Raw genomic sequence first — 26896 nt, 5'->3', positions numbered from 1 at the left:
GACCTAGAGTCATTCATCGTTCTGAAATTGGTTTAGAACTATAACCAGTGGGCACGCCTCTCCAGGCAGAGGCGGTGAAGGAAGAGAATCGACAAAAGAAGCCTACCACAGACAACAGTAATGCGGTGTTACCGCGCATGAAAATTCCCCACTCTCACACTGCGTGTACGGAGCTGCAAAATAAGGGTATGAACACTCCGTGGTTGCATAGGGTGTTTGGCACCAACACCACCTTTCTAGTGATGGAAAATTCAAATGCAAAAAATGTGCCCATTACAGATGAGAATGTACAACACGTGGAAAATATTTTCAAGTAGTTGTTTGCCTCTGAAAATTCAAAATCAAAGGCCAAATGAGGTGGGCATAAAAAAGGGATAAATTGGAGGCAAAATCACAAAGGCCCATTGGACCCAGGGTAGTCTAGACAAAACCAATTTTTGGGCTGTTTAAAGAGGAGGCAATGTACATGGTGGGCTCCAAGAGGAAAAAGTTAAATGATCAGGAGTAGTATATTGGTGATAACCAGGGAGAATGTTTAGAGAGTATTAATGGGAATCCTTGGGTTCCAGGCGAGACAGGAGTGTTTGGCAAGGAAAGTACTACAATCCCAATAGGGAGAGACAACAATGAGGCATGTGATATCCAAAAAGAAGTCGAAAAAGGCACAAGAAAGGGATTATCAATGATCAGACCACAAATGGTAACTTGGGGGACCAATCTACAGATGGTAAGATGGGGGATTCACAAGGTAACCCTATATCGATTCCCTTGGAAGTACTCAACCAGTTGCCAACAATCATAATTCTTCTTATAATTACAACACCCAAGCTCAAGTGGGTTTTGGGGAGGCTGAGGAGGCGGGCCTTATCATGCCCCCATAATCCTCATGAGGCTACTATCCTGGAATTGACGAGGTTTAGGGAAACCCCGCGCTTTCAAAGTCGTTAAGGCTTTAGTGGTAGCTGAGGATCCATATTTGGTTTTCTTGATGGAAACAAAGTTAGATGAATCGTGCATGAATCGACTTTGGCGTCGATTAAGTTTTTTCAAAGCTATTGTTGTTGAACCTATTGGAACGACAGAGGGCTTTATGTCTATGCTAGAAAGTACGCCTTCAAGTTGAATTCATTTCCTCTTCTTTATCCCAAATTGTGGTGAAAGTTTCAACTGTCTTGAATGGACCGAGATGGCCAACTCACTACATATATGGCTCGTCATTTAGAGGAGAAAGTTCCCAGTTTTGGGAGAATTTGGCCTTGGAGTTTACTACTGCAACTGACCCTTGGGTCATAATTGGATATTTGAATATGGTGGTTAACCAATTAGAAAAGTTTGGAGGAAGTGAATTCCAATCAAGGGACGGTAAATATTTGCAAGATATTTTAACGATTTTGGGACACTACTACAAAATTGACATGGGATGATTGTTTTAAACCGTTGTATGGACTCTCGTACGTCGGTTCTAATAATGTCATCCCATGCAATGTCATGCCATGTAAAGCATGAAATGACGGTTTAAATAAAAGTGTCTTCTCTTGTCGTACATGAGACGACAGTTTTTGTGCAAGTGACATCCACTGCAGTAAATGAGATGACAGTTCCTACTCAAGCGTCATCCTCCTACAGTACATGAGATGACAATTTGTGTGCAAGCATCGTTCCCTGCAATACATAAGACGACAATATTGTGGAGACCGACGTCCCATGTAGAATATGAGAATTTTTTTCATTTATCTATTTTCAATAACTATATTCATTCATAATTTCCTGTGTAATTACAATATAGTTCAGATAGAATCAACGGGCAGACAAAATCAATAGAACTCAGTATGTTCCAAATCTAAAAATTACAAGATCAAAATATGTAAGTGCTAAATCACTTGGAATATAGAACTCACTTGGGATAACTATGTAAGTGCTAACTAAATACTACAGTTAGTATATATTTTTAATTATGATTTCAAAAGTTACTCTAGCTATGACTCACCCACTCAAGAAACTCTAGCTATGATTTCAAAAGGTAACTCTAGCAAGCCTCTTAGACCCTTACTCTATCTATGACTCATCCGCTCAAGAAACTCTAGTTATCATTTCAAAAGGCAACTCTAGCAAGCCTTAGACCCCCCAACCACAGGCTTATGAAAGTAGTCACTTTGTGTGACACCTCGACTCTGGCCTTGAACTCGACCGAGGTGCTCAGCAGTACCTAACACTTGTGTTAGGATGTCATTTGTTCCGATCTCAATCAGTTTGCCCTCTTTTATTTCCTCAAGCATGTCTTCCTATACAAAATTTAATCAATTATTTGTTTGTTACTAAAATATAAAAAATTACCAACAGTCATTTAATGTTTTACAACTTACGATGGCCTCTCCCATGACCTTGTCACGCTCGGTGACATAGTTGCCAGAAGAATCTTTTCTGGCCTCCTTCCAGAGTATAGGTCGATCTATCTGCTCTGTTGTGCCCCACTTAGCTTGCTGCATATAATATAATTAGGTCAATTTTAACATCAAATGAGGAAAATATAAAATCAAGCATAATTCGTTCTATATATGTACTTACTAAATCAGCTTCCAATTCAGTATAGCTATGGTGTGAAGTCCTACGAGGGTATTGTAAATGATTACACCTTTCTTGTTGTATTTTTCTAAAATCTTGAAACTCTCACAAATACCACAAGTAAACACTTCCACTCTCACAAATAAATCACAAGTAATAAAACACCACATTCAAAGAAACAAATATTCAACAAAATCATTAATATTCAATCATTATATGCAGATGAAAGAACTCCTAATAGAGTTAGCAATGCGCCACTACCAAGGCTAGAAATTCATATATTTCATACTATACTCGTTTAACATAAGATGATCTATATAATCTATCTGCTCCGTTATATGACATTTTGGTGTCTTTATCATCTATTGAAAACTCAAAACTCTGGACAATCACCGATTAAAGAAACTCAAAACTGAAAAAGAAGGTAATTACATGTAACACAACATTTTATATGACCATAAGTTGACTGTTAACAATAAAAATTCAAGCTAAAGTGCAATGCTCTGTTTATAGAGTAAGAATCATAAGTTGGTTTAAAAATTCATCGAGGCAAATGAGGAATATGTAAGACAAGCCTCAATTTAAAGAACCTTGCTTCTCCAACCTTTTAGGTGTTTTTGAGAATAATTATATATTACTGTTGACGGTGAGAACTCGTCAACTAAGTTAAGTTGGAAGAAATTATCAAGTTAGGATGGTCAATAAAAAAGCTATAGAAATCAAAGCAATAACTCAAGAATTATGACAGAATAACAATGGAGAAATCAATCAATCTTTCATTAACTCTCAAGCCTTTGCTACAGTAAAAATTCCAACCCCCCTTCAGGTGGTGTTCCAGTTCATTTTATAGTAGGCTCTAATGGCCTTAGGTACATGGTGGTCCAGGAGACCAAGTGGTACATATGTACTGTGTTAGGGGAGTGGCTTCAGAGGTTGTGATCGTACATCCAGTACAGGAGCAGGTGTCAGGTGGATGTCTCCACTACTTGTCTGTACCCATGTCTGATGAGTGGTGGCAGGCATAGTGGCGCAGGAGATAGTGGTGTCGACTCTGTCCTTTGGCCATAGATGTATGGGCCATAACTCTTATCCCAGTAGTCCCACTGGTACTGGTGTCCGTACTCAGTACTAGGTCGTACAAGTACGTTCCATTCAAGTCATACCCGGGCCACTAAGCATTGTGGTTACGGTGCCGTGGGATGCGCCTGACGCTGGCGCGCGCGGGGCCATGGAACATGCGCATGCGGGGCCTAGCGAGGCCGTTGGCATCTCGCATCTAGGTGGCTGGGCGTGGCCGAACGAGGCCATGGCATCCGCGCCTGGGTGGCCGACCGAGTCCGATGGAGGCTGATGGTGTCTTGACCTCTATGCCGTGCAAATGGGGGCCTCATGGCATGGCGCAAGGCGAGGGCTCGCGTGGGCACTCGGGTGCGCGCATAAGGACGCGAGGCGGGGCCTTACGTGGGCACTCGGGTGCACGCATAAGGACACGAGGCGGGGCCTTGCGTGGGCACTCGGGTGCGCGCATAAGGACGCGAGGCGGGGCCTCGTGTGGACAGGCGGGGGCGCATGGCGTGACGCGAGGCGAGGGCTCGCGGGGGCACTCGGGTGCGTGCATAAGGACGCGAGGCGGGGCCTCGCGTGGGCACTCGGGTGCGCGCATAAGGACGCGAGGCGGGGCCTCGTGTGGGCAGGCGGGGGCGCATGGCGTTACGCGAGGCGAGGGCTCGCGGGGGCACTCGAGTGCGCGCATAAGGACGTGAGGCGGGGCCTTGCGTGGGCAGATGGGTGCGCGCATAAGGGCGCGAGGCGGAGCCTCGCGTGGGCACTCGTATGCGGGTCACTGATGGCTGCGCGTCATGAGACCCTTGAGGCTTAGGCGGTACCCACGCAAGGCCAGGCTAGACCTTTGGTGAAATTTGAGCGTCTACACTTGCCCCTCAGTCTAGGAGAGGACCTTTAGGTGCTCTTGTAGACTATTCACCTTGATTCTTATAAATAGGCCTTCATGCATGGCCTAATATTTTCACCTTACTTCCTTGGCTTAGTGGTTTGGAGAACCCTTCCTTTTTCAAGAGGTAAGAGGTTCAATCCTCCACAACCCCATTTTTTCCATAGTTTCATTTTTTTTTATTTTTTCACTTCACTTCATTTCATTTTTTTTTTTTTTTACATATGAGCTAGTTTTATGGTGTGTCTATTTTGTGACTAGCATATCCTTTTTGCCTATTTTTGCAGACGTGCATTTTCGCCCCTTTGGTGCTTTTGGCTCCTCGACCTCCTCTTGACCCCAGCTTCGCTCTCGTAACCATTTGAGGTATATTTTCTTTCCTTCTCCTTTTTATTTTATTTTTTATCGGGTCCAAACTAGCATTACTTGGGATGGGGTACCTTAGCCTGAGCTTGTAGTGAGTTTGACCACATACATGCCCCCCCCCCCCCTTTTTTTTATATATACCTTGTAGTGGGCCACTTAGGACGCTTGCATCTAGAGATATTGAGCCTATTCCTTTGTGTTTTGTAGCCATCCCCTCATTTATACGCGAACCCCTTTTTGCTGTTGGGACGTGGTTTCATGGCCAGTGACGGCCCGTCCAACATACCTCCGGGGGCTGAATTTATCGACCTGTCCTCGGATTCAGAGTCCCTTGAGGGAAATCCTTACCAAGACTATGACTCCTTAAGGCAGGCCCGTATCCGCCACCTTGAGTACATTGCTGAACTTAGGCGCAAAATTTGGTTTGTGGAGAGCGAAATTGACTCGGTGTTGAGAGGAGATGGAGGACCTTAACCCCCAGACCTTAGTGACCATATAGCGTCTTAGGACGACCCTTTTTGAATTGCGGTGGGAGTTAGAATTTATGGAGGGACACCTTTCGCCAGAACCTCCCACTCCCTCCTCGCCTGATGACGGTCATTGGGTTGCTAGCTCCTATCCCCAGCCCCTAGTCTCAGTTTATCCCAGCTTAGTGCTTCCGCCATCGCTCCCTCGATGGAAAACTCTTGCTAGGAAGAAAAAAATGGAGGGTTAAGTGTTCTGCCTCTTCCTCACATCTTTCTTTTGATTTTGCAGATATGCCGAAAGCACGCAGACAGGTGTCTGTCCAGGAAGAGGACGACGCCCCTCTACTGGCGTCCAGTCTGGTGTCACATGTGTCTGCGAACAAATTGAAGGAGATCGTGAAGCACTACCGTGTTGCTCCAGAATACACCCTATATGCTCCTCAGGAGGCATGCCGGGCCGACCGCCCTAGGAAGGGTCATCTGGCTTTGAGTGAGCATATTTTGAAGGCGGGTGGTACCATTCCTTTGCACCCGTTTTTCGTGGCGGTTCTCAACTACTTCGACTTGGCCCCTCTTCAACTGTCACCCAACAGTTGGTTGACTCTAAGTTGCCTTTTTATTTGGTTCTAGGGAAAGGTCGAACGTGCCCCGACGGCGCAAGAGGTGCATTCCCTGTACAACCTCATGGCATTGCACAAGTCCAAGGTCTTCTACTACCTGCAGAAGGCCAACAACGAGCTCCCCTTGATAGAGGGCTCAGTGTCCAACACAGGGTCTTGGAAACAAGACTTTTTCTGGGTAGAGGGCCCTCTCTCTGTTCGTGAAGACTTTTGCGCCGGCCCCAGTAAGTACCCTGGTCTTTCTTTTCTTCTTCTTAGAACTTACTGTTTTATACTGACAATGGCATGGATCATGCAGAGCAATTTCCTGATCCTTCGGTCATTGGGGCGGAGGCCATTACTGCCCTCATTAATGCAGACTCTGCCCTGAAGAAGGTGGCGTTCTTATTTACTATGGTGAACCTCAACCGCCACCAGCTGTCCCCAGTCTCTGACCCCAAGCTCCTGTGGTCAGTTTCTGGGTCTAAGAAGGCTATGGCTATGCCGGCTGAGGCCGAGGAGGAGATGGGGGATGCCCCCCTCGAATGTGGGGGATCTCACCAGCGCCCCCTGTCCCCCAGGGGACGCCCCCCTTATGGCTCTTCCGACCAGGACATGGCCTTTCAACCTCAGGACCAATAGGCCGCAGCGGGATATTATGCTCCCCCTGGCCTTGATGGCTGCGACGCCTTTCCTCAGGTTCCTCATGACATTGGACCACCGGGGGCTGATTTCATCGACCTTACGGAGCCCCCCTCTAATCTACCAGGGTCTCAGTTTTTCTCCTTCCCTGCGCCCCCTCCTGCTTCGGTGAGCGGGTCATCCGTCCCTGTCCAACAAGATGCTCCCAGTACGGAGGCGGAGCCTTGGGTGACTAGGATGGCCTCATCTTATGGGCAGCGTTACATTCAAATTGCCTCGGGCCTCCCTGTCTCCGACTGGAGGGGTCTAGGGAATGTGACTCAGCCAGACCTTGGGGACACCCTAAGGCGCGCCGCGGCCTGGGTGAGTTCTTGCACCTTGCGTCGATTAATATTATGTATAGATGTACATGTGTTTTTCTTTTTGTTACTTATCGCTGACGCCATTGACTTTCTTGTGCAGATCTACACCGTGTCTCTTCGGTATGCTGACACGTCCGGCATCCTCTCCGCATCTACTGCTGAGAGGGATTGCCTCATAGCCTGGGTCTAGGAGCTCGAAAATGAGCTTAACGAAACCAAGGTCAAGTTGTCAAAGGCTCGGACTAAGTTTTCCAACTTGCTCTCAAAGAGGGAAAAAGTAAAGGCCAAGACGAAGGAGCTAAAGGGCAAGGTTAAATGCTTGGAGCGCGAGCTCCAGGAGGTCAAAGCCACTGCGGATGCGTCGCAACAGAGGGTTTCCCAATTGGAGACCGAAGCCAAGGCCCTTAGGGCCAAACTATAGTCGGCGCAGGAGAAGAATGCTTCCTTGGAGGCGGATAGGGCTTCCTTGGAGGCGGCGAGGGCTTCCTTGGAGGCGGAGAGGGTCACCACCGAGTGTCAGTCTATAGATCGCGCTCTTTACAATGTATGGAGGCAGGATCCTAACTTCGACTTCTCCTCTTTTGGTGAACAGGCCGTTGCCCGAGCGGCCTTGTGGAGTGCCCACTTTAGGAGGCCTTGAAGTAGTCTTGGTCCTTTTTTTTTTTAACTTTGTAATACCATTATCACTGCTACTTTTCTTTTGGTAACTCTTGTACTATCTCAAGAACTCTTTTTTTTTTTAATGTATAAATACATGTGTTGCTGTTTATTTCTTGTTCTATTGCATTTGAGGCCCTTTTAAGCCTGTATGATGGGGTTTGGTTGGTTCCCCTCTTTTATCTACCAGGTTGGAGGTCCTTTGGAGCCCATGTGAGAGGGTTCACTGGGACCTCTTTTGGTGCCTCTTGGTTGCTTCTATAAGGATATTTTGACCCCTTGGGTTCTAGTTATCCTTTTATGTTTTTCTTGCGCGCGCTTATTATTTCTTTGCGAGAAGCGTCCTTCTCGTCGTTATTCATAGTACTATTTTTGCAAGGGTCTCCTTTGGGACCCTTTTTGGCTAGGTGGCTTGGTGGCCACTCTAGACTTATTATTATTATCGTCACTATACATTTTTTGTAAGCCCCTATGGCCTCCCTTGGTGTTCACAAGGGTAGCTAATCCTCATGATCCCAAGGGATGCCCTGTACGGACTTCGTTTAAGACCCTAGTATAGGGGGTCCCTTTGTTTTTGGGTCACTTCTTCTTAATGGAGGGTCCTTTTTGGGATCCTCTTGGTAGAGGGTCCTTTTTTAGGGGCCTCCTTTTCAGAAAGGCTAGGGGTCCTCTTGGTAGAGGGTCCCTTTTAGGGGCCTCGTTTTTAGGAGGGCAAGGGGTCCCTTTTTAGGATCCTTTGTTATAGGGCCCTTTTTAGGTTCCCTTTGCTAGCCGCCTGCTGTCGCCTCCTATCCTGCCCCCCAAGTGTCTGGTGAAATTTATTTCAGCAGGCACTTTGGCTGATGCCCACGTAGCGAAGGAAAATAATACATGAGGTTGCGAACAGTTTCACCCATAACATGCAGTTTCATTCATCACATTCATAATAAACAGTCTCATACAAATAGTTGCAACGGTACATATGAGATTTTCATAGAAAACAAAAATAAAAAGACTCACACCTACTCAGGAGGCTATCTAAGTAACCTCTTTGATTTCTCCCTATCATATTAAGACAGCATGCAACACTTGTCCTTTTACCATCGGACGTGGGCGCCTTACTGGTAGTACTTCCTCAGGTGCTCCGCGTTCCATGCTCGGGGTATGATGGTGTCGTCCATGCGTGCCAGCTTGTAAGTGTTCGGGGGTATGCACTGAGCAACCTCGTAGGGCCCCTCCCAATTCGCCCCCAGCACTCCTGCGCCTGGGTCTCGCGTGTTAGGGAGTACCTTCCTTAGCACCAAGTCGCCAACTCTGAAAGTTCTCTCTCGCACCCTCGAATTGTAGTACCTTGCGGCGCGTTGCTGGTATACTGCCACCCTCATTTGTGCTTTTTCTCTCTTCTCTTCAAGCATGTCTAAGCTTTCGGCCAGGGCTACACGGTTGGCCTCGTCTCCATATGCCTGTACCCTGTGGGACTCAACTCGCATCTCGACTGGGAGCACGGCCTCGCACCCATAGGCCAAGGAGAATGGGGACTCCCCAGTAGTCGTGCGTGGGGTGGTTTTGTAAGCCCACAGCACATTTGGTAGCTCATCTACCTAGGCTCCCTTCATCTTTTCTAGCTTTGTCTTCAAATTCTTCTTAAGGACCCTGTTTATGGCCTCCACTTGCCCATTGGCCTGAGGGTGCACAACCGCGGAGAAACTCCTCCTTATGCCCCTTTCCCTACAATATTCATCGAAAGCTCCTCCCTCGAATTGGGTACCATTGTCGAAAATAATTTTGTAGGGTACTCCATATCTACAAACAATGAATTTGTTGACGAAAGAGGTGATGTGCTTGGCGGTTATCTTCACAAGGGGTTCTGCTTCTACCCACTTAGTGAAATAGTCCACTGCCACCACCGCGTATTTCGCTCCACCCCTGCCTGTAGGAAGAGCGCCGATAAAGTCTATTCACCAGATCGTGAAGGGTCAAGGACTGGTCATGCTGGTCAGTTCACTTGGGGGTTTCCGAGGGTAGTTGGTGTGCCTCTGGCATTTGTCGCATTTCGTGTCAAAGTCATGCGCATCTCTCTCCATGGAGGGCCAGTAGTATCCTTGTCTCATGGCCTTCCTGGCTGTGGAGGGTCCGCTCTTGTGGTTGCCGCACTCTCCCTCATGTATCTCATGTAACACTTTCAGCGTCTGCTCTTCTTCTACACACCGCAGGAGTGGCATTGAGAATCCTCTTTTGTAAAGGAACCCATCTACCAGGGTGTATCTTGCGGCCCTGTACACCAACCTCCGGGACTCGTTTTTGTATGCAGGCAAGGTTCCTTCTTCCAGGTACCTCTTGATTGGCTTGGTCCATGACCCCCTGGGACACTAATCATGTGTAAGTCCGCGCCTTCGATGCTGGGCTTGGGTAAGTACTCCACAGGTATTGACTCCAAGATATCACCATTCTTGGTAGACGCCTGCTTTGCGAGTGCATCGGCATGGGTATTCTTTTCTTTGGGGATTTGCTCTATATTATATGCCACCAACCATCCCAGATAGCCCTTCACCTTCTCCAAGTAAGCTGCCATCTTGGGTCCCCTCGCCTGGTATTCCCCCTTTACTTGGCATACTACCAATTGAGAGTCACTGAAGATATGAAGGCGCGTCACTCTCAGTTCCTGGGCTAAACGCAGGCCAGCCAGGAGCGCCTCGTACTCTGCCTCATTATTGGAGGCCTCAAACCCAAATCGGATTGCGTAATACATTCTGTGTCCCTCGGGCCCAGTCATCATGATGCCCGCTCCAGATCCTCCTTCATTAGACGCCCTATCAACATGCAACCTCCACTCCTCTTAACCTCCTAGCTCTTCCTCCATAACAGGCTACTCCCCTTCTTCATTCCTTCCTTCATTCGGCTGATGGGTGAGCTCTACTATAAAATCTGCCAGCACCTGTCCATTGATGGAAGCTCTTGGGGGTGTATACAATGTCAAATTGACTTAGCTCGATCGACCATTTCATCAGTCTCCCCGAAGTCTCAGGCTTATGTAAGACCTATCTCAAAGGACTATCTATCAGGACTTCAATTGTATGTGCATGGAAGTAAGGCCTCAACTTCCTTGAAGCCACCACTAGTGCATAGGCCAATTTTTCGATCTCTGGATACCGGTTCTCCGCGTCCACCAAACGCTTGCTGATATAGTATACAGGTTGTTGCTGCTTCTTCTCTCCTTTAACCAAGGCTGCGCTGATGGCATGCTCAGACACTGCCAAGTACAGGTACATCTTTTCGCCCTTCTCTGGCTTTGCCAACAGGGGTGGCTTCCCCAGGTGCTCTTTCAGCTTGACAAATGCTTCCTCACATTTTTCATCCCAAGCAAACTTTTTGCTCCCTTTGAGGATGTCAAAGAATGGGAGGCACTTGTCGGTGGACCTTAAGATAAACCTATTAAGGGCCGCCACCCTTCCCATTAGGCACTGCACTTCCTTCTTATTCTTTGGCGGGCTCATCTCTATTAGTGCCTTTATCTTGTCAGGATTGGCCTCGATGCCTCTGGAGTTGACCATGAAGCCCAAGAATTTTCCTGAGGATACCCCGAAGGTCCACTTGACTGGATTCAACTTCATCCGGTATTTCCTGAGTGTGTCGAACATCTCACCAAGGTCTTTGTTGAGCTCTGCTGCTTCTTTGGTCTTCACTAACATGTCATCCACATACACCTCCATATTCCTTCCTATCTGGTTGGCGAACATTTTATTCACCAACCTCTGATAGGTGGCTCCCGCGTTCTAGAGCCCGAAGGGCATCACCTTGTAACAGTAGAGCCCTTTGTCTGTAATGAATGACTTGTGCTCTTCATCTTCTGGGTTCATTGGGATTTGGTTGTATTCTGAGTAGGCTTCCATGAAACTTAGTAACTCATGTCCTGCCGTCACATCTACTAGCTGATCTATCCTGGGAAGTGGGAAGCTGTCCTTAGGACAAGCTTTATTCAGGTTCGTGAAATCGACGCAAGTTCTCCATTTCCCATTCGGCTTCGGCACGAGTACTGGGTTCAATACCCACACAGGGTAGAAAGACTTACGGATGAACCCGTTGGCCTTCAGCTTGTCAACCTCCTCTTTTAATGCTGCGTATCTTGTTGGGTTTAGCGCCTGCCTCTTTTGCCTGACGGGCCTTGCCTCTGAGGAGATATTCAGGTGGTGGCACATCACACTGGGGTCTATACCCACCATGTCCTCATGACTCCATGCAAACACGTCTAGATTATCTTTCAAAAATTTCATCAACTCCTCCTTCACGTTACCTTGCAGGCTTCTCCCTATCTTCAATTTCCTTAGCGGTTCCTCCGTCACCGTAACCTCATCTACTTCTTCTACTGGTTCTGCTCTTGACTCATCCACGACCCGAGGGTCCAGCTCCTGCGGACCCCCCGTGGGCATACGTAGCGCCTCATGTATCACCATGGCCATTGGCTCTAGCGGTTTCGCAGGCGCGCGGAGTGAGGTGTTGTAGCACTCCCTTGCCTCCTTCTGTTCTCCCTTCATACTAGCAACCCCTCCTGGAGTCAGGAACTTGAAACCAAGTGATATATTGAAGTTATGGCTTTCAATTATCTTAGGGATGGTCTCCCCAATACCGCATTGAAAGCCGATGCACAATCTACTACAACAAAGTTAGACATGACTGTAGTCTGCCGGGGTTGCACCCCCTTGGTAAGTGTCAATTCGATCATTCCTAGGGGTTGCACTGAGTCCCCTGTGAATCCGTGTAGGGACGACTGGCAGGGCTTCAGATGACGAATGTCCAGTCCCATCTTTTCCAAGGCCGGGCGATATAGGATGTCTACCGAGCTTCTGTTGTCCACTAGGACTCGATGCATGCGCATATTTGCCAACTGAACTGTCAACACCAACGGATCATTGTGGGGAAAGTGCACCCCCCGCGCGTCCTCCTCAGTGAACGTTATCGAGTCGTTTTCCCCCTTGAAGTTCTTCGGGGGTCGTTGTTCTAAACTCATGACGCAGGGAGGCGGACCTCACCGAGCCTCTCTCGCATATCTATCTCGCCCCTTCCTAGAGTCTCCCCCAAATCCTGGACCTCCAAAAATGGTTCGGACCTCCCCCTGTATTTCTGGGGCTCGCTCTTGTGCCTGGGGCGCCGCTGGCTCGTCCTCTGGCCTTTGCCTTTCTCTCCTGACGTAGCGGCCCAGGTGTCCCCGGCGGATGAGCTCCTCAATTTCCTCCTTCAGATGGATACACTCTGCCGTGGTGTGTCCGATGTCCTTGTGGTATTGGCAGTATCTACTGGGGTCCCTTTTGGACCGATCCTTTCTCATTGGTGGGGGCTTTTTGAAGGGAACTCGATCTTCGTTGGTGATGTAAATATGCTCCCTGGTATCTGTGAGGTTCGTATAGTAAGTATAAGCCGTTTGCCTATGATCACTCCCTCGTTTGGTTTTCCTCTGCTGGTCATCTCTTGACCCATCGTACGTCCTTTTCTTCTTCGCTACATTCGACCCGTTGTTAGTTGGGGGCTTCGCGTGGGGCTCCTCCTTCCCTACCTTTAAGTTTGCGTGGCCATCCTCCACGCGGATGTACTTCTGCGCTCTCTCATAGAAGTCATCTAAGTCAGTGACTTCCCTCTTCAACATGTTATCCCACAACTTACTTCCTGGGAGTACTCCAGCGGTGATGGCCATTTTTAACTCTCTGCGAGTTAGGCTCCCCACTTTTGCGGCCTCCATATTGAACCGGTGAATGTAGCTATTTAGGCTCTCATTCTCTCCTTGCTTCACGTTGGCCAGGCTGGTACCTGGCATCATGTAGTCCCGCACGACATGGTGCTGTTGGAGGAATTCGTCAGAAAACTGCTGCCAGGATCTGATGGACCCCGGCCTTAATCTTTTGAACCATTTGTAGGCAGGTCCTTTCAGAGTAACAGCGAAGCAATGGCACCTGGCACAACTTCCAATCCCCCTCAGTTTCATCAGATCATTAAACGCATCCAGGTGGTATTTTGGATCCGTGTTCCCTTCGTAGGGGGTCATATTGGGCTCCTTAAAGTTGGCAGGGAGCCGGATCGCCTGAATTTCTCTCACAAAGGGCGACTCATGGTCGAAGTCCTCCTCAAAGGCCTGGCCGCCTGACGCGGTGACGATCTTGCTCCGCAAGCTCCTCATCTCCGTGTCTAGGTCCTGCCTCCTTTTGCTGAGAGTGTCCCTCAAGGCAGACGGGCTAAGATCTGCCTTTCCCTTGCCTTCTCGAGGCGCCACAGGGGGCGTGGTCCCTTTGCCCGCCCTCTTCTTATTGAGCTCTTCCCGCAAGTCTGAGGGTGCTCTTTTAGAGGTGACCTTGTCCTCATTGTGAGGGGCAGCGTTGGTCCTCGGCGTTGGCTTCTGAGCCTGCTTAGGCGGTTCAGGGTGATCACGTTGCTTCGTTCGGGGGGTGTTACTGGTTGAATGTCAGGTTCTCCCATCATCTACTTGTACAGTGGTCTCCACCCCATCCTTGCCCTTCTCCTTCCTCTTAGGCAAGGTCATGCTCGACTTACCCTGCAACAGGCCGTTCAGGACCTCTTGCATGTTCTCCAAGGTGGTTTCCAACCTTTGGTTCTTACGGTGGAGCTCACGTATTTCCTCTTCGTAAAACCGAGATTTCGAACTCGAGTTCACGGAGTGGACCCGGGGGTGCTTATCATGCCTACTGGCAGAAGGGCCCGGGTCTTGCTGGCCGGAGTTCGGTGCCTGCGGTGGTTTTGGAGGAGGGAACTCATCAGCATTTCCCAGTGGTGCTCTTGGAGGACTTTCTCCAGGTGGAGCGGCTGGCGACGAGGCCACTCTATCACCTCTGTGAACCTCAGGGTCCTTAGGGGCCTCCACGTCTCTGGGTGGACGAGGGTCCTTCATGGAGGCCTTCAGCTGGACTCCGTTCAGGTGAACCTCTACTTCTCGTGGTTCCCTCAGTTGCTTTGAACGTCTTGGCATCTTCTTCTTGCCGGAAACAATGGTGGAACAGTAGCTTAAGACTAACGTTCCCACAGACGGCGCCAAACTATTGACGGTGAGAACTCGTCAACTAAGTTGAGTTGGAAGAAATTATCAAGTTAGGATCGTCAATAAAAAAGCTATAGAAATCAAATCAATAACTCAAGAATTATGACAGAATAACAATGGAGAAATCAATCAATCTTTCATTAACTCTCAAGCCTTTGCTACAGTAAAAATTCCAACCCCCCTTCAGGTGGTGTTCCAGTTCATTTTATAGTAGGCTCTAATGGCCTTAGGTACATGGTGATCCAGGAGACCAAGTGGTACATATGTACTGTGTCAGGGGAGTGGCTTCAGAGGTTGTGGTCGTACATCCAGTACAGGAGCAGGTGTCAGGTGGATGTCTCCACTACTTGTCTGTACCCATGTCTGATGAGTGGTGGCAGGCATAGTGGCGCAGGAGATAGTGGTGTCGACTCAGTCCTTTGGCCATAGATGTACGGGCCATAACTCTTATCCCAGCAGTCCCACTGGTACTGGTGTCCGTACTCAGTACTAGGTCGTACAAGTACGTTCCATTCGGTTCATACCCGGGCCACTAAGCATTGTGGTTACAGTGCCGTGGGATGCGCCTGACGCTAGCGCGCGCGGGGCCATGGAACATGCGCATGCGGGGTCTAGCGAGGCCGTTGGCGTCTCGCGTCTAGGTGGCTGGGCATGGCCGAGCGAGGCCATGGCATCCGCGCCTGGGTGGCCGACCGAGTCCGATGGAGGCCGATGGCATCTTGACCCCTATGCCGTGCAAATGGGGGCCTCATGGCATGACGCGAGGCGAGGGCTCGCGTGGGCATTCGGGTGCGCGCATAAGGACGCGAGGTGGGGCCTCGTGTGGGTAGGCGGGGGCGCATGGCATGATGCGAGGCGAGGGCTCGCGGGGGCACTCGGGTACGCGCATAAGGACGTGAGGTGGGGCCTCGCGTGGGCACTCGGGTGCGCGCATAAGGACGCGAGGCGGGGCCTCGTGTGGGCAGGCGAGGGCACATGGCATGACGCGAGGCGAGGGCTCGCGGGGGCACTCGGGTGCGCGCATAAGGACGCGAGGCGGGGCCTCGCGTGTGCAGATGGGTGCGGGCATAAGGGTGCGAGGCGGAGCCTCGCGTGGGCACTAGGATGCGCGCGTAAGGACGCGAGGTGGGGCCTTGCGTGGGTAGATTGGTGCGCGCATAAGGGCGCGAGGCGGAGCCTCGCGTTGGCACTCGGATGCGGGTCACTGATGGCTGCGCGTCATGAGACCCTTGAGGCTTAGGCGGTACCCACGCAAGGCCGGGCCAGACCTTTGGTGAAATTTGAGCGTCTACAATTACAATTTGTAACTTCAAACAAAATATATTCATATGCGCTTGCTAATGACTTATAAATTACTTCTCCTAAATATATAAACAAATGTAGAACTTATGCAAGGGACTGGTAATATTGACAATCCTTACTAATGAGCAAATGAAATAACATAAATTAGTAGTTTTAGTACCTCATATGTGACTGTTCATGAAATAACCCATCTCTTTATTATCATACTTTAATCAATATTAAAAAAAAAAGATGACTTTTAAAGTTGCATTATGCTTTATTACTTGTCACCAAACGAAACACAAAATTACCTTCCAAGAAGCATCATGGAGAGCCTTGTAACATTGCCTAGCTTTCTTCTGAAACTCCAGCTGCTCATACCTCTCTCCTCCATATCCTCCTCTTTCTGTGACTTTCTGAGAATCATAATGTAATGTCGCAGTTCAGCACAAAGTTTAGACCAAAAAAAAGAAAAGATATAGATACCTTTTCACCATGTGAGAAACTACAATTAAAGGTCTTCCTGGAGGTTTAAAACTTAAAATAAGGCAGATTGAACATCAGGGAGAGCTTTGTATCTAGATTGTGTAAATGGTCCAAAACAATGTATCATTCATTGTAAAAAAGTTATAACCTCAAAATTGGCAGTAACCAAAATTGGTACATTCATGAATTTACATACTAGCCTGAAAATTATATAACTTAATTACCTCTGGTGGTATATCAAGATATACTACAAGATCTGGAGCCAATAACCCTTTTTCTGGAGCCTACAAAGATGATCTAGATTGTTAGAAATTAAATACAAACAATTGTTTATAAAAACAACTAAGCATATCTTCACCTTACACCACTCAAAATCTAGTCCTTTGGCAGAAGAGAAAGCCACCCCAGAATAAGAATATCGGTCAACAATGATGGTGGTTCCAAATTTCAATTTACTTTCCATCAAGGATCTGCAAAGAACAAGAATTTTTCAAAAATCCCACATTTGCTTCTGTCATACAACATGGTTTTAATGAAAAGTCCAACATTTATCACAACAGCAATGATAGGAAGCATTATAATCTTAATATATATTTTTTTAATTTAACAAACCAAATATTCAACAAATAGTTTACTATTTCACCACTAGCCATCCATTTGGACTGTCTTTACCCTCTGAATAATCTGAAAGATAAGAGCAGTGCCATGACTTTTGTTAAATCAACATATCATCCATCACCACATTAAACCAATTACAGATATGAACTCAGCCAATTTTTGTTTCAAGAACCAATAAATAATACAAAAGGCTAAATAAACAGAAAAAAATTATTCGTTATCTAAATCAACCATAAAGCAATAATGAACTCCAATGCATATAAAAAATTTAGAATGACATAGCTAACCTCTTCTCCCAACGGTTGGCACTGAAAAGAAGATGTATAGCATGATCATCAAGTTGAGATTCATTGAAAAGATAGGATGATATCATTTGCCCCACACTTGTTGTTCTGTCTGGGAATCACCATAATTCAGCTGAATGCCCCAATCCTTCCAAGTACTTGTGTAGACTACTAGACTGTTGTTTTTCCACAACGATCTAAGCCTTCTAGAACAATCAATGCACCTCTTGAGCCACTGCTGCCAGTTGACTTAAAGCCATGGATATTTTCCATTTGAATAGACCTAATAAAGCCCTTTGAAGGATACTTCAATTGTATATTCAATGACCTTGTTACAGCTACTGTCCCAAAATTCCTACACAACAAAAGCACTCAAATTGTGGAACTTACCAAGAGCAAAAAATCAGGACACTTGCTATTGGGTATGAGAAAACAAAGACACAGATATAAAACTGGCACACCTATATGATTTATCCAATTAATGATTTTAAAAAAATCAATTTTGCCACTTGAGTTGGATTTCTGTTTACTTGACACTCAAATATATCTAATTAAACTCTTTATGCAAAGGGATACTAACTGTAGATGCAAATATGCCAAGGCCTTTATACTGCTAGTTTGCTATTGTACCAAAATTCCTACACAATAGAAACATTAAATTATAGTAACCATCAAGAGCAAAACCTTTCGATGATAGTTGTAATTGGGCATTTATGAAAGGGGCATAAACATCACCTATAAATTTAAGGGCTCATTTTTGTTTGATGATTCAAAGTGTGTAAAGAACAAGAAATCATTTCACTTTTCTGAATTCTATGTGCTATTTTCTCCCACCCTCCATTTTTTTAGGATTCACTACCACATCTGAGAACTTATGCATAAAAAATATACATTTTTTAAGACAAAAAAAAAAAAGAAATAGACTATAGGAAACATGGAAAAAAAAAATTAATAATCTTACAAAGCCTTAGAAACAGTCAGATGAGAAGCAATGACCATTTATCTTCCAACCTATTAAATGAGATAAAATAAAATAAACACAAACATCAAGGCCCAAATCCATAGGAAAAGCAAAAATTGGAGCCTAAACTAGGTAAGCAAACTAAAACTTTAATATAACTATAGACAAACCAAAAGCTATTCACGAATAGTTTTTTTTATTTAGATGGATTTTTTGGTTTGAGTAAAATGAAAGCAAATAAATAAATAAAGCAACCATAAAAATTCAACGAATATTGTTCCTGTATTAGAGCCATTCAGATATTTATCAAATCGACATGTTACAAATGAAGAGACATAAATTCAACTAATACTGTTCTCTTCTATGGGGGTGAAATATGAAGAGAGATTTATCAAATCGATATTTTTTGCAGTGAGGAGAGAAAACGCCGAAGAGTTTCACTACAATGAGAGAGAGAGGGGCTCTCTAAAATCAAGAAACGAGAATTGGGCTATTGGAGAACTCATAGCAGAGAGAGAGGTCAGAGAAGGGGGGCCTTGAAGGTCGAACAATTTGTGAAAAATTAAAGAGCGCCTCTGTGAAAATGTAGAGAGGAGTAAGGAAGAGAAGGATGAAGAGGTCATTTTTATATCTGTGCGAAGAAGAGAGAGATTATTTACTACCAGTACTTGCATAAGTCCTTATCTCAATGCAATTTTCTAGGGGCAGAGTAGTTTTCTTTACCAACTAATATATCCAACTAATGTTTCAAACAAACAAAGAAATAGAAAAGTGAAATTGTAGTTTACAATCATTGACGACATTGTAAAGTCATGTGTAGTTAGTTATTATTGACTGAAGTCTTTATTTAGTGCTTACTATTGTCCGAAACAAAACACAATCTGTATTCACAGAGGATAAAGAAATAGTGGAAATCTTACTTCATTGTTGTCAATCACAAATTCACAATTAAGACAGGCTCTAGCGGGGTTGCTTTTCCATTTAATTCTTTCAAGATCATGGTTGCTAGAGGCACTCTTGATCTTTGTAGAGATTCTGTTACCATATACTAACCATGATGGTCTGCACAAATTACACCAAAAAAATTGCAGTCAGGATTATTGTTGTCACAAGCAAAATACTAAGAACAAAAAATTATCAGTCTAGCTTTAAAAGATGGAGAAAACTTTTACAGTTTAGTTACAAAAATGTGGAACACTTCAAAGAAGCTATCAAAAGAAAGAACTTCATAATTAGCTGTCAAAAGAAATTTAGGAGAAGTTCGATTAATAGCTATGGTGGAAGGTAAGATAGCAAGACTTAAGAACCAAATCAATAAAATTAAACTTGGACTGCAACATGAACAAGAAGCAAAAGAAGAATCAAACCAATAGTAGCTCTTCTACAATACATGATAGTTTCTATAGCTTTATAAACAAATCAAGGTAAGATTTAACAACACAAAACTCTACAAAGAGACCCAATTCGACATTCTGAATCTTCAATCCCAGAAATCAAAAGAAAGAAAGTTGAGAAGAATTATTGGGAGTTTGAACTTTGAGAGGAAAAAAAATAAAGAAAAGGGAAAGAAAGCAATTGGGACTCCAGTGATTGCTCTAATATGGTGTGAGCTATGAACATATATGAGAGAGGGCGGAGGTCCATACCTGGAGAATCCGTAGCGCACCTGAGGTGTTGTCACCTGAGAAGGATGAATCCAGTCGTCAGAGAAGAGAGGTTGACTCCAGTCACACGAACTGTTGTGGATGTCGAGGAATGGCGGGCTTGCTGTCCTGGGGTCGAACGGCGACTGGGCTACTATCTTGGGGTGCTGTCCGGGGTTGTCGAACGGAGGTGGGGGGCACCGTCATGGAGGAGGTGCTGCGCGCAAGGTCAAACGAGGGTGGAGGGGTTCACGATTACTGGGGCAATTTTTTAACCTAGAAATAAGTCATTCTTTACAAAATAAAAAAGAGAAAAAATAATCTGTTTTTTAAAAAATAGTTTTTATTAGTTTTAAAAGAAAAAAATAAAATTAATACTATAAATTTTTAATAAGTATCGGTTGTGTTTAATTAGTAAAAAAATTTATATTGTTTGGTAACACTTAAAAAATAATGTTTTATTTAATTAATTAAAAATTTAACAATTAAATATAAAATATGTTTAGTAATTCTATTTTTATTTGTTATTTCTTAAAATTTTAATTAAAATTTATTAAATTTTGAAAATAGATTTTTTTCACTTTCTAATTTTTTTTAAACTGCTTTCGACTTTTCCTTTCTTTTTATTCTTCTATTCTTCAAATCAACACCTCATATTGTTAAACAAAAAATAAAAATAAAAGTTATCAAACGTGTTTATTATTATTTTTGTTTTTAAAAACAATAAACGCGTTTGATAACTTTTATTTTTATTTTTTGTTTAACAATATGAAATGAGGTGTTGACTTGAAGAAGAGAAGAAAAAAAGAAACAAAAAGTCGAAACGGTTTAAAAAAATTAAAAGTGAAAAAAAATTCTATTTTCAAAATTTAATGAATTTTAATTAAAATTTTAAAAATAATAAATAAAAATAAAGTTACCAAACACTGTTTTATATTCAATTCTCAAATTTTTGATTAACTAAATAAAAACCTATTTTTTTAAGTGTTACCAAACAGCACCATCATTAATGAATTTTTAATAAAAGAAATATTATTTTATTAAATATATAATAAGTAATTCAATTAGCAATTAATATTACAAAAAAATATTAAAAAATTTAAAGAATTATTTGAATAACTCATTTAAAAACAAAACCCATTCTTTAACTAGTAGCTATTTTGTGTGTTGCAAATTATTAATTAATATATTTAAATAAAATATATTAAATTATATTAAAAAATACAAATTAAATTAGTACTTGATTAGAAAAATTGTATTGCATTAGACAACAGTTTAAGTAGAAATGTTGTCTCATGTTAAAAATAGACATGTTACAAAAGTCTCATTAGAACTGTCGTTTCATGTGAGTTTTAATTTGCATGGCACAACAGTTTGTGAGCGACTGTTGTGTCATGTATATTTTTAACATGACACGACAATTTTACCACAAACATCATCTCATGCATGTCGTCTAAGTACAATTTTGTAGTAGTGGGAGGAATAGATCTTGGAAGTATGGGAACTTTTTTCACATTGACGAATGGTCGAGAGCTTCAGAACTTGGTGAGGAGAGATTGGATAGAGTTTATAGGTGCTCTTGAGTGGCTTATATATTTCGCTAAAGTGGGGGTGCGATCCCTCGTAATAAAAGATTAAGATCATTCCCCTTTCGTGTTAGACTTGTTATTAGACGTGAAAGGATCAACTCACCTTTTAGATTCATATGCCTGAACCAGAGACCCAGGCTGTCACATAGTGTTGCAAGAAGCATGGGAAATTGTAGTTAGAGGAATCCGAAGCTTCCAATTAGTGACAAAATTAACCAACACCAACAAACGACTGCAAATATAGAATCGAGAGCTTATGGTTTTTGCAAAGAGAGGATGGCCATCCTAAAAAAACTCCTCGATGAGGTCTAGTGCAAGCCACCATTACAGGAAAACCTAAAATTGGAGGCTAATATTATGCTGGAGATGGAGGAAGTTATAAACCAATAAAATGAGATATGGCATAAAAAATCTGGGGAACAATGGCTAAAACAAGGGGATAAAAATTAAGGTTCTTTCATGCATCAAGAATTATTAGAAGACACAAAAATTTCACAGGAGCAATCTTCGAAGACTGTACCTCTTGGATTCAGGGGCGAAGAAATGTGGGAGACTACTTCCTTAATAAATTCAAGAAGTTGTTCTCTTCCTCTAATCCTAAAATTGATGACGAGTTGGAGGACTTAGTCACACCAGCTATCTCCAATGATATCAATACTAATTTGTCCCAGATACCTACTAGGAAAGAGGTTCTTGAAGTTGTATGGTAAATGGGATCCTCAAAGGCAATAGGATTGGATAGGATGCCTAGCTGTTTCTATAGGGCACACTGGGATATAGTTGGGAATGATTTAATTGAAACAGTATGCCAATTCTTCGTGACGGGAAAATTCGTGAAAGCCCTAAACAAGACGCTCCTCATGCTCATCCCAAGGAGAAATTCCAGTCAGAATTTTGATGACTTTAGACCAATTAGTCTCTGCAATTTCACCTATAAAGTGATATTGAAAATTCTGGCAAATAGGATCCGTGTGATTCTGCCATCAATAATATCCCCTTTCCAAGTCGCTTTTGTTCCAAGCCGTTGGATTGCGAAAAATGGTATTATAGCCCATGAGATCTTAGACTCTTTCAAAAGAAAAATAGGTCTTGAAGGACATGTGAGAATGAAGCAAGATATGTCTGAAGCATACGATAGGCTTGAGTGGACGTTTGTGCATAGGGTCCTCAACGACTTTCATTTTGATGACAAGTTCCGAGGACTAATTATGAGGTGTATTACTTCAGTCATCTCTTCAGTTCTTCTTAACAGAAGCTCGCTAAAATAATTCGTGCCTTTTAGGGGTCTAAGGAAGAGAGGCCCTTTTTCTCCGTACCTATTTGTAATCTACAGTGAAGTTCTTTCCCGTCGGATCCTAAAAAATAAGCAACATACCACATTAATGGATTCAAGGTATGCTCTCGAAGTCCCTCCATATCTTACCTAATGTATGCTGATGATACGTTCATTTTCTGCAAGGCGGAGGAGGAGGAGGAGGAGGAGGTTGCAGTAGTCTAGGATTGTTTGGATTTGTATTATAAATGGTCAGGGAAACTGCTAAATACTCAGAAATCATCCTTAGTTTTTTCCAATAATGTCACTCATCATTCCTGGGATTGTTTGTTCCATAATTTGAGATTTAGAGAAATGAATAGGAGAGACAAGTTTTTGAGAAACCCAATCCTCATGACCAGAAACTGATCGAAGGATTTTGAGTTCATTAAAGATAAAGTGATGGCATGCTTAGAAGGTTGGAAATGTAAACTCTTATCCCAGGCAGCCCGTTCAACCCTTACCAAGGCGGTAAGCAAAAGCACACCGATTTACTCCATGTCATCATTTATTTTTACAAAATCTACCTGTGAAGAGTTGGAAAAAACGGTAACACATTTCAAGTGGATAGTGGATATATCGCGATATTTAGCTCTCGCAAATTGGGATTCCATATGCCTTCCAAGGGAGTTTTGGGGGGGGGGGGGGGGAGTCTTGGTTTTAAAAGGTTTGCCAGATTAATCAAGCCCACATTGCCAAGTTAGGCTGGTGGCATGCTAAGGATAGACAAGTGCCATAACTCCCCAAAATTTATAGTAAGGCTTAGTGCCTTGATTAGTGTGTTAGGAGGGCATAATTGGATCTATATGTGATACTATGTGATTTTATTGAATATTTATGTGATTATGTGAATTACATGAGTTATCTTATAATATGAATGATTATGCATGTTTAAGTGTATTAAATGTGGTTAAAGGCCCGCTTTTGTTAAAAAGGAGCATATTCGTAATTTTGACCTATTGATGGTATAATTGTAAATATACGTGTTATATGTTTGAGACCACATTATTATGTGGATAAATTTGATATATTTGGCACGAGTCGGTCCTTTTGAGCAATTGGTGGACAAATCACAACAGGAATAAATACCCGGCTCGGGGTGAGCCTAGAGGTATTTCGGTAAGTTGGTGAATTTCCCAGAATTATCTGGATATGGGTTGTATTCAGGAAAGATATTCGTATTTGGAGGATTAGTGGAATTAATTATGAATTTTAAGTGTAATTTGTGGTTTAGTGGGAATTGGTGTCAAATGACTAAATTACCCTTGGCAGGTTACTGTGGGGTTTATTGCATTGAGGGGTATAGTGATCTTTTGACCATGTGACTAGAGAAACTTGAGAATATGTTGAGGGGTTGCCTTACACATTCTCAGCTCATCTATGCACCTCTTACTCTCTCTTGTCTTCTCTTTCTCTACCTTACTTCAAGCATAAAAAGCTCTCAAACTTTGGCTTACCAAAATTGAAGAATTGAGAGTTTAAGGGGAGATGTTGAGCAGCAAGGAGAAGGATTATGGAGCAGTCAAGCTAGGGAATTCAGCTGGGAACTTAAAATTTTAAGAGGTAATCTAAATTCTTGAAGCTTTTTGAATTGTTCTTGGAGTGTTTTTGACAATTTATGTTGTTGGGGTTTTGTTGGGTTTTGGAGTATTTTAATGTTGTTTTTATGATGCTTATGGGTGGTATGACTGATTTGTGGTTCATATTAATCTCCAATTGGTTAAAATTATGTTTTGGGATGATTTTCGGTCGGTTTGCGATTTCTGAAATCGCAGAAATTTTGGGTTTAAGCAGTGGCACCACAATGCTTGGTTCTTGAGGCTAGGTTTTCCCTTGGAACATCATAGCATCGCCACTCAAAATGGGAAAATTTTTATGGGTTAGCTCTCTGCCATGTGGGGCGCCGTGACCATTAGTGGTGGCCACCGCGACGCAAAATGCCTGAGAATTCAGGTTCGCCTCTCGGCCTAGTGTGGGGACGCGACGTAGGTATGGGGTGTCGCGATGCTAAATAGGGATTTTAGAATTTGTTAAGTTTGGGTTTTGGGAAACCGAATCAAAGGGCTCGGGAACAATTCTATTACCCGGTTTAGTGGAATTCAATGTCCCGAGGGCTAGGGCTTGGTCTTGAAGCCCTCTGCCGATTCATTTTTTGATGAATATTTCTTAATGGGTTGTAACTAAGGGAGTTTCTGCTAAGCTTGGGAGGAAAGGATCGTGCTCGGGGTCACCTCGCTTTATCGCTAAAGACTTGAGGTAAGAAAACTACACCTGTGTTGAGATTAGGGCTTGGGCCCCAGTCATTGAACATGGTTATGGCCATGCTTTGGAATGTTTATTTAAACATGAATGAGTGTATTATGCATAGTTATTTTATGTGTGAAATGCATATCTTGTTGTATCCAATTGAAAAGCTCAGCTTATAAGTCGTGGTCGACATTAGCATGCAGAATGCATGTCGTTATGGTTGGGCCAATCTGGAAGCGTGATACGCGCTTGTATGCTCTATAGCTGCTTGGAAGAAATGAGTGTGGTATGCGCTCGTGTGGCTCTATGGTCACATAGATGGATTGAATGCCTGCTTGAATTGTGTTATAACTTCTAAGCATGCTAATCATGAGTTATATCCCATTGACTATCTGTTATATGTGTTTGAGTTTTCTTGCTGAGCCTTAGCTCACGAGTGCTACGTGGTGCAGGTAAGGGCAAAGAGATGCTGGACTAGCCATGAGTTGGAAAGCTTCGGGGGTGATGTGTACATATGCGGCCTGTTCGATCATCGTGGTCGAGACTTCTTTTGACGATCTAGAACTATAGTTCATTTTTCAACTTAGGACGACTATTTTGTATTATGTTTGTGTTGTAACTTTTGGTAAACTCTTTTCTAGGATCCCATGTATATACTGAAACATTTTAATTATAAATGTTATTCTTTTTGGCAAAAATTTTTAGTACCTAACCTATTTATTAAATTTATTTACATGTTTAAGTCCAAATGACTCGCCTATCGTGTTAAGCATTGTTTTAAACACACAGTGTAACAATTCTGGATAAGTAGGAAGTTACAGCTTGGTATCAGAGCTGCCAAAGTTTAATGGTTCCTGAAGATTTACTAGGCATCTACACTTACCGCTAAAGATAAACTCGACTCAGCGTTTGGTATCTACTGATGTGATTATGTGCTTAATTTTTTATTTGACATATAAATGCCTTATTTGCATGCTTGAATAAGGAGCATGAGTTATATTGATAGGGCTTGGCCCTTGATTGATATGTGAATATTAAAGATGTGCTTATTAGCACTACTGTTGCTTGTGAATAATGGGAACGTGCTTATTATCATTGTTGTTAAACATGAATATGAAAAGACATTCTTATTAGCATGATTGATGTATGTGAAAGCTATTAAAATGCTTATTGTTGGGGTTTTATGCCCTAATTAAAACCCAAATTCTTTGTAATCTTATTTTATTATCAATAAAAGAATAAAAATCATTTTTTGACTTGGTCAATCACTTTGCTCACATGTTTTATTTTCATGATTATTTGTTTAATATAAACTTCTATTAAATCCCAAGCATATAGTTAATCTTATTTACAGTGACGTAATCACAGTGGAATATAAATATGATTATATGTTCAAAATAAGTTAGTCCTAAGATTAGTCAGTGCCCAGGATTTACACTGACTTGCCAATCTACGATATGATCTACTTACACATTATAGTGTTATGTTCTTTCCAGAACATTAGTAAAGTAGATAAGATCGGATGTATTTGTTACATCGGACAAGACCGATATTGACAGTTGATAAGATAAGTAAGCATACCGTTATTATCTATTCTAGTCATATCATATAGTTGACCATAGGTCAATTCAATCTCAATTCTGAGTGGTTAGTATTCTAACTGATTGAATTATTTGAGTTCTTTGACTTGTTCGTTACCAGCTTACCCTACGGATTAGCCCATACTTACATCTTGGGAACTCGGTAGTATAATTGAGTGGGAGTGTTAATCAAGATATGAACATCTATAGCTTCTAATGAAGAAGTGAAACAGTGGTTTCCTTTTAGTTTGGTTCAAGGTGTTAAATGATA

The 26896-nt window shown here is 43.3% G+C and overlaps 1 pseudogene; it reads right to left on the bottom strand.

Annotated features, from left to right (window-relative positions):
* Window positions 1-1625: 1625 nt before the first annotated feature.
* Window positions 1626-19205, bottom strand: LOC133818590 (thymidylate kinase-like; annotated as a pseudogene).
* Window positions 19206-26896: the final 7691 nt, after the last annotated feature.

Source organism: Humulus lupulus, chromosome 2, assembly GCF_963169125.1.
Source record: "Humulus lupulus chromosome 2, drHumLupu1.1, whole genome shotgun sequence".
Taxonomy (NCBI): domain Eukaryota; kingdom Viridiplantae; phylum Streptophyta; class Magnoliopsida; order Rosales; family Cannabaceae; genus Humulus; species Humulus lupulus.
Note: the sequence above shows the minus strand (reverse complement) of the source record. Positions and strands in the feature narration are given on the sequence as shown.